The sequence below is a fragment of the Pleurodeles waltl genome, chromosome 2_1 (genome assembly GCF_031143425.1).
Source record: "Pleurodeles waltl isolate 20211129_DDA chromosome 2_1, aPleWal1.hap1.20221129, whole genome shotgun sequence".
NCBI lineage: Eukaryota > Metazoa > Chordata > Amphibia > Caudata > Salamandridae > Pleurodeles > Pleurodeles waltl.
The window spans coordinates 58,635,037-58,644,685 of record NC_090438.1 but is presented as its reverse complement, the minus strand read 5'-3'; positions in this window follow the sequence as shown (position 1 = coordinate 58,644,685).

Sequence of the window (9,649 nt, the reverse complement as noted above, 5' to 3'; positions counted from 1 at the left end):
CGGACTCTAGTATACATGCACAACTCACTGCCTGGCACACTACTGATTCTAGTATACATGTACAACACGTCGCCTGGCACACAACTTATTCTAGGATACATGCACAACACGCTGCCTGGCACACTACTGACTCCAGTATACATGCACAACACGCTGCCTTGCACACTAATGATTCTAGTATACATGCACAACACACTGTCTGGCACACAACTGATTCTAGTATACATGCACAACACGCAGACTGGCACACTACTGACTCTAGTACACATGCACAACACACTGCCTGGCACACAACTGATTCTAGTATACATGCACAACACGCAGACTGGCACACTACTGACTCTAGTATACATGCACAACACACTGCATGGCACACAACTGATTCTAGTATACATGCACAACACGCAGACTGGCACACTACTGACTCTAGTATATATGCACAGCACGCCTCCTGGCACACTACTGACTCTAGCACACATGCACAGCACACCGCCTGGCACACTACTGACTCTAGCACACATGCACAGCACACCGCCTGGCACACTACTGACTCTAGTACACATGCACAGCATGCCGGCTGGCAAACTATTGATTCTAGTATGCATGCACAACACACTGCCTGGCACACTACTGACTCTAATACACATGTAGAACGCGCTGCCTTGCACACTACTGACTCTAGTGCACATGCACAGCACACTACTGACTCTAGTGTACATGCACAGCACGCTGCCTGGCACACTAATGACTCTAGTATACATGCACAACACACTGCCTGGCACACTACTGACTCTAGTATACATGCACAACACACCGCCTGGCACACTGCTGACTCTAGAACACATGCACAACACGTGGCATGGCACACAACGGACTCTAGTATACATGCACAACTCACTGCCTGGCACACTACTGACTCTAGTATACATGTACAACACGTCGCCTGGCACACAACTTATTCTAGGATACATGCACAACACGCTGCCTGGCACACTACTGACTCCAGTATACATGCACAACACGCTGCCTTGCACACTAATGATTCTAGTATACATGCACAACACACTGCCTGGCACACAACTGATTCTAGTATACATGCACAACACGCAGACTGGCACACTACTGACTCTAGTACACATGCACAACACACTGCCTGGCACACAACTGATTCTAGTATACATGCACAACACGCAGACTGGCACACTACTGACTCTAGTATACATGCACAACACACTGCCTGGCACACAACTGATTCTAATATACATGCACAACACGCAGACTGGCACACTACTGACTCTAGTATATATGCACAGCACGCCTCCTGGCACACTACTGACTCTAGCACACATGCACAGCACACTGCCTGGCACACTACTGACTCTAGCACACATGCACAGCACACCGCCTGGCACACTACTGACTCTAGTACACATGCACAGCATGCCGCCTGGCAAACTACTGATTCTAGTATGCATGCACAACACACTGCCTGGCACACTACTGACTCTAATACACATGTAGAACGCGCTGCCTTGCACACTACTGACTCTAGTGCACATGCACAGCACACTACTGACTCTAGTGTACATGCACAGCACGCTGCCTGGCACACTAGTGACTCTATTATACATGCACAACACACTGCCTGGCACACTACTGACTCTAGTATACATGCACAACACACCGCCTGGCACACTGCTGACTCTAGTGTACATGCACAGCACACTAGTGACTCTAGTGTACATGCACAACACACCGCCTGGCACACTGCTGACTCTAGTGTACATGCACAGCACACTACTGACTCTAGTGTACATGCACAGCACACTACTGACTCTAGTGTACATGCACAGCACGCCGCCTGGCACACAACTGATTCTAGTATACGTGCAAAACACGCCGCCTGGCACACTGCTGATTCTAGTGTACATGACCAGCACACTGCCTGGCACACTTTGGCATCTAGCAAACATGCTCACACAACGCAAGGGATGTTGCGTTTAGGATTCTAGATTCATTGTGTACAGTGGAAGTTTAGATGAATAGGCCTGTAGACATGAATTCTTATCTCACAGGTAAAAAGCCTGTCATTATAGTTCACTACCACAGTATGTGGCCACCACCGTGCTCCATGCATGAACTGGTGACAGGGACGGTAGCCCTCTGTTACTATGAGGGTGCACTTGGTGAAGACCTCCTTGTTCGGGACTAGGTCTAGATCCTTGCATTGTCATCAGACCAGGCCTAGGTCAATGCACCCTCACGAACTTAGGCCCAGATTGAGGAAAAGTGCTGTGTCATGTCATGAAACACCACTTTTCTTGCGGGCGATTGCGCCCCCCCTATCGCCACCATGTGTGCACCGTATTAAACATACGGCGCACCATCACGCAGATTAGGGACAATAGCGTCACAGTTTTTTACACTATTGTTGAACTTTGCAGGGTTAGCGCCAAAAATGTTGGTGCTAATCCTGCAAAGTACATAGAGGCCCATTAAAAACAATGGTGTGCTGCATTTTAACACCTGCTCTGTGCAGGCATCAAAATTGCTGCTAAAAAATGGCACAGTGGAATCTCATAGATTCCACAGCACCATTTTTTAGGGCCCCCTAGCGGGGGAACACCCCCCTTGCATACATTATGCCTGGCGCAGGCATAATGTGGCTCAAGGGTTTACAAAGTGGCGCAATGCAAGCAGTGCACCACTTTGTAAATATGCTGCGGCTTTTTTGCTACACTATCACCACATTAGCGTCAAAAAAATTACGCTAATGTGGCGAAAGTTGGTGCTAGTCCCTTTTTAAATTTGGGCCTTAGTTTTTGGCATTTTGCAGTAGTTAGCTGGGGTTGCCACCTGGCCTGTTTTATACCGGCATAGCCAGTATCTTAATGCACAAAAATTATGAAAATCACCAAAAAACAACATTTTCTCGGTATCAGTATATACTTTAAACAGTAAATGTAAGAAGAAAACACTTTCAAATGTCTTCTACTCCTGCCTTAATTTGAAGAAGCCTGGTTGATAATTAAAGCAAATAAAGACAGAAAGGCCCTGTTAAAGTGAATATAGATATTTTCATATAAAGTTGTACTTCAATCAGGTCGGGGCCTTTGCAGAATACTGAAACATAAACAGATGGCTGGTATTTTTCTTTTGAAAAGGTGGCAACCCTAGCAGGATGGCAGGGTCAGGTATATTGGGGCAGGACAAGAACAGGAGGACAAGGACGGTGCCCCAGCCCTCCTTATCACCCTCCAGGGGGCACACGTGCCCCCTGGAGGCGGCGGTCTCACAGGCAACGTCAGCCTATGCAGGCCCCCGAAAGCTTGGATTTCACACTCGGGGAGATGGCACCGTCGGCGTGAGATCAGAAACAAGCCCCCCTCGTCCTCTTCTCCAGATGAAAGAAGAATTTCCATGGAAACTTCAGAGAGGAGAGAATCATCTGACTGGCAAAGTGAGAACCGAGAGAGCTGTTGACTTAAAAGCAGCGTTCACGCTTTGGAGAAAATGGTTCTCACCAGACTCCCCCAGACGTGCGCGTCGACCCTGCACGCCGAGGGTGGCAGACGTTTGTCATATTGGCCTGGTGCCAGCCTGACATGGAGTCCGTTTTTACACCCGATTTAGCATTGCCTGCCATGAGGAAGCCTCAGTGCTTAATTTGCGCTTGTGGTTTCCAGTGCGTGGCACCGGCACTTATTTTTGAGGGTCGGAACTTATTTTTCTGCCTGAGACATTTACTGCGAGAAAGGTATGGGATGACGGAGGAAGAGAAAAACGAAAAAGCATCACAAAGGGAGCAAGTAGAAAGCTGCAAGAGTGAGCTGAAGGGGCAAGGAGTGGCTGTAAATGAATTGAAGAGGCCCGAGATGGCTTCAGGATTACGCTGCCTCAGTAGTCTGTGCTTGAACATTTACATGCAGCAGCTGCATGTTTCAAGGAGAGCTTTGGGCACGGCACGTTTTTATTCTCAAATTAAGCACTGGGTCGCCTGCTTGAGAACAATAGAGGCGGGCGACAGGCCTTGTTTCCGCCTCATGTGTGACTCCAGAGATGGGTGGGCTCCTGTGCTGAGGGAGTCATGTGCTAAGGGAGTCACATGGACTCTTGGTGGGAAACTGTGGTTATAATCAGGGCGACTGGAATTATGCGGCAGTGGAGCACCAAAAAATGTGGCACGGTTGACAAAGTTATGCGGAAGGAAAGGCAAATGATGTGTTACATTGTTTTATAATATTACTTCATGGTTTTGTCATTTTTGCACATGGTAATACTGCTTGGGCAAATATTTCACCTCATTAGTACCAGTTTAACAACCAAACACTGAAAAAAAACAATTTAAAGATGACCAGTTAACCTTTCCAAAGGGTCTTCCACTGCGCTTTAATCCCAATTGCAAATTTTTTAGTATCCTTTAACTGGTTTGATGTAGAAACATTTTTATTTTAAATCACCAGACTATGCGGCAGGTGATGGATTATGAGGCAAATATGTCAAATCCATAATCATGCAAAAAAACTGTGGCCGCAGAATTGCATAATTCCAGTGTTACTGATTATGATATTTATTCTGTGTTTGAAGACTAAAACCACACTAGCACTTTCTCTTTGTCCAGGGAAGTTCACCAGTGATTTAACCTTTTCGGCTAGGTTTAAAACTTCCCTAATCTAAGCAACCCCATGTTCCTTCACCATGTTATGCCTGTTCCATCTAGTGCATGATCTATGGGCTCAGCTCTAGGCATTACCCCCCAAACGGTGATTCAAAGGGTCTTATATGCCCAGCATTGCCAACTATCTGACATATAGTCTAAGGATCATGCATCTTTCCACCAACCACACCTCCACTACAAAATATCATAAAGTGATTGGCTGGAAAAGGCCTTCAGAGTTACCTTGGTGACCGCTAGGCTACCACAAATATGTTACACCTCCGGTTCATGTGTAGCACATATTCAGAGGTCACTTCGTGCTAAAATCTGACTGGGACCAGCAGGACATCCTAGTCCTCCGTAACTGGTCTAGTATTAGACTACTGTGGCCTAAATATCATCTGATAAAAAATATTGTGACCTAAAAATATTCTAGAACAGTGGTTCCCAACCTTTTGATTTCTGTGGACCCCCACATTAACATTAATGGAACCCAGGGACCCCCAATAAATCATCATTGGAATCTAGGAGCACCCGCCTGAGTCATTACTGGAAGCTGGAGACCTAAATTGTCAATATTTGTTAATATTTTTTCATTTTCTAGGCTCTCGCGGACTCCCTGAGAAGGCTTTACGGACCCCCGGGGGTCCCCGGACCACAGGTTGGGAACCACTGTTCTAGAAATACATTGCCCCTTTGAAGTTAGTTGTAGAAAATCTAAACTCAACAGAGCAGTATAAACGATATTTAGACCACAATGTTTGTCAGACTACATTTTTGTTTTCAGTATTCTGACATACAACCCACAGTTTGTTGACTGCATCCGAGATGGTGAGCCAGGAGGTATCAGGAAGTCCAAAGCCTTAGTCATTCCTTGGCATGAGCTTCGGGTGACGTAAAATCAGAAGTGAAGGCTTAACTCACGTTGATGACACTCAAAGACGTCCAAGCTGAAACTGACAGAATGCCCATGACCATCTCATGAACCCACTCAAATGCCAGAAAGCCAAGCCAGGGTGGGTTCAACAGCAACAAGGTTGCCCTGAACAGTGATCAGAGATAATCTTGATTGTCATTCCTAAAGCAATCAGCTTGTCTTTTCGGTGGCCAGAGTCCGAAGGTGCCATCACGGACCACAAATAATGACTCCATCTCAATGCAGATATTTAAGCAGCCAGGCCAGTCGGCTCAAGAATTTCTACAGCCTTAGCTTAAGCCTGACCAGGGTCTTCAACCCATCTGTTTCATCCAACCTTCATCCTTCCCATGCCACAGTCGCCATCCTTGCTGATTTGGACTACATCGGTTCTTTCAGCCTCCGCCGTCTTCAGCACGTCAAAGCAACCGCCTGTTTGAGACAAGGTGGTTTGTAGATGCATCCTTGGACACTTTCTTTAATCTGAACAACAGGGCCAACACTAATGTATCCTGAAATACATATTTGCGTACAACGTATGCGTCCAATCAAACATCAGACCCTCTGCATCACATAAAAGTCTTTCACTGCAAATATTCTGTGTCCGGGAGGTACCACCGGAGTGGTGGCCACAGTACACCTATGCTATGGTCCCCTCGGTTCCAATATTCCTTAAACTAGTGGTTCCCAACCTGTAGAACATGAACTAATATTAACATTTTATTCAAGTATATACATATATATGTATATATATATACATATATATATGTAAAGTAGCCAATTGTACAATTGAACATTTGAAAACATTCTGTAAATACAAATAAATATTAAATTGGAGCCTAAAAATAAATGAGTATCCTCAGATTGAATGGTGAGATCAGTGCAGGTGCATCAAACAGAATATAGGAAGGAGAATGTGTGGGTTCAATTAAATACAGAAAAGCTCCAACCTTCCTATTATTTTGTTTCATTTTCATTTGCAAATTAAATAAAATGAGATTTGTGCATGTGTTTGAGAAATCCTTGTTTCTGTATTTTTTGTGCATCGTTTAGGGTTCAAATCATGAACAATGTTTAGGCTGGGCGTCCCCTGCTTCCAGTATTAACTCAGTGGGGGGGGGGGTCCCCGATACCAACAATGACGCAGTGGGGGTCCCCTGGTTCAAGGTATGATAAAGTGGGGGTCCACAGAAGTCAATCGGTGCCTTTAGCAGTCTCCTGGAAGTGGAAAACTGTAGCCAAATTCGTGGTTCTTCTAAAGCAGGAGGGTCTCACTCCTCGCAGCCCTGGGCCTACAGTCTTTGTCAGAGCAGAACTTGGGAGGGTTTGCATCGCCTGCGCGCAGCGAGAGGTCCTGCTCCCCAATATTGTGTGTTTATTGCAGCCCTGCTCGGAGCGCGCGGCATCCAATGGCGGCGGCTGCTCCATGATAATTAGCGAGTCAATTAGAGATCACAGCCCGCGCGTCTGGTGCGGCGGAGCCGGGCGCGCTGTGTGTTGTCGCTCCAGACTTGGCAGGATGCGACGGATCGCGCGCCTCGAGTGTGAACGCGTGGGGCTTCTCGGCACCTCTTCTCTGAAGTGTGAGACTGCGACATCTGGAAGGCGATAACTAACGCACATTGGAGCTGGGATGAAGGAATATTTATTCTCCAGCGCAGTGCTTTGTGGGGGGCGTGCGGGGCCCCAGTACAGCTAAACAAAGGGGTGCACGTCCCCCCGGCGTTTCTGCAGTGGCTGAGGCGAGAGGCTCTCAGCCAACAGTTATTACAAATGTGATCAAATAAACCCATTTCCTACAGGTGCCCTTCAGCGTCCAGCGCTGCGCAGGTGCCTCAAACAGTCTGCTACACGGAGCGCCATACAGCCGGCTATCTAGGAGCTACTGAGGCCCGTATTTATACTTTTTGACGCTAAACTGCGCTAACGCAGTTTAGCGTCAAAAAATTTTGCGCCGGCTAACGTCATTCAGAAGCGCCATGCGGGCGCCGTATTTATTGAATGGCGTTAGCCGGCGCAAGCAGACCGGCGCTGCCTGGTGTGCGTGGAAAAAAACCACGTACACCAGGCAGCGCCGGCGTTGGGAAAAGTGGCGCTAGGGCGTCTTAAAAATGGTGCAAGTCAGGTTGACGCAAAAAATCACCTCCACCCGATTTGCGCCATTTTTAACGACGCCCAGACGCCATTTACATGACTCCTGTCTTAGTAAAGACAGGAGTCATGCCCCCTTGCCCAATGGCCATGCCCAGGGGACTTATGTCCCCTGGGCATGGCCATTGGGCATAGTGGCATGTAGGGGGGCACAAATAAGGCCCCCCTATGCCACCCAAAAAAAAAAAAATGTATACTTACCTGAACTTACCTGAATGTCCCTGGGATGGGTCCCTCCATCCTTGGGTGTCCTCCTGGGGTGGGCAAGGGTGGCAGGGGGGGTCCCTGGGGGCAGGGGAGGGCACCTGTGGGCTCATTTTGAGCCCACAGGCCCCTTAACGCCTACCCTGACCCAGGCGTTAAAAAGTGGCGCAAATGCGGGGTTTTTTGACCCGACCACTCCCGGGGGTGATTTTTGCCCGGGAGTATAAATACGACGCATTTGCGTCGCCGTCATTTTTTTAGACGGGAACGCCTTCCTTGCATCTCATTAACGCAAGGAAGGCGTTCACGCAAAAAAATGACGCTATTTGCCCATACTTTGGCGCTAGACGCGTCTAACGCCAAAGTATAAATATGGCGTTAGTTTTGCGCCGAATTTGCGTCGAAAAAAACGACGCACATTCGGCGCAAACGGAGTATAAATATGCCCCTGAGTACGTTCCCAAATTTACATCACAGATTAAACATCCTCTTAAAAAGACCCTAGGCACCACGGTACCCCCTTGAGAATTATTATTTTACAGATACTTCTGCTATAAGGGAAAAGGTGCCACTCAAGCAATTTCGGTGGTTAAATATGAGTTTCTATTTAATCTGAGTTAGTCAATGTGTCCCTCCTTCTACTCTCTCCAGGAGACATTTCTCTGTTTTTTTAAGCTGAGTGAGTCACTCTGTCAGTCTCTTTTCTTCCTCATTCTCGCTTCTCTAAAAGGGATTTCTGTGCTTAAGGCTGGTTTCATCAACCTAAAGAAGAGCTTTCAGGAGTGCTGCACAGAGGGGTATTGGCTCCGCCCATGTGCTGCTACCCTTGAGCAGACGATATGACAGGGTCAAAGTTGAGTGGTTCCAATAAAAAGAGTGCCTGTGCTTGTGGCAAAGATTATACTCAGGGCTACTGGAATTATGCGGCGGGAGAAGGCCAAGTTATGCAGTACGGTTGAGTAATTTCTGTGGCAAGAAAAGACAAAATATGAGGCATAATGCAGCACATTTTCTAATAGCATTATTTCATTATTTCATCATTTTTAAACTCAGTAACACTGTTTGGGCATTAGTTGCGCCTCTTTAGAACCATTTTAGTACTCAGATATAGCAATAAGCCACAAAAAGGTGGCAAATCTAGCTTTGCAAAGGGCCTTTCACTGCACAGCAACACGTGTTGCTACATTTTCAGTAACTTTTGAACAGTTCGAGCTACAAACAATTTTTTTTGTTAAAATCTGCAGATTGTGTGGCAGATGATGGATTATGTGGTGAATGCGGGAAATTTATAAATATGAGAAAAAGTCGCAAAATCACCTAATTCCAGTATCCAGATTATTCTCAAAATAGCAGGTCTGAGTTGGTTACGATGGTAAGCCAATTATTATGGCTACAGGACTGATCTGTTTATTATGAAATGATACGAAAAAGGCAGTAGGCCTGATGTATTTATTGTGAAAAGCATACAATAAAGTCAACAGGCATTTAAGGGTGGATTGTTCATTCTCTGAATCAAAGCATACTGATCAGTATTTTGTTACATGGAATCTCACAGATTACCGTGGTAGGCAAGGTTTTAGTGCTCTCTTACAAACCCTGGGTATAGAAGATTTGCACTGTAAGAATCTTTGTTAAGCCGTCTTAAGAGCGATAATAAAATGCTTTTCCTATTGTAATTTTGGGTACATTCTACACATTTATAATTTTATGGCTGTATGCCT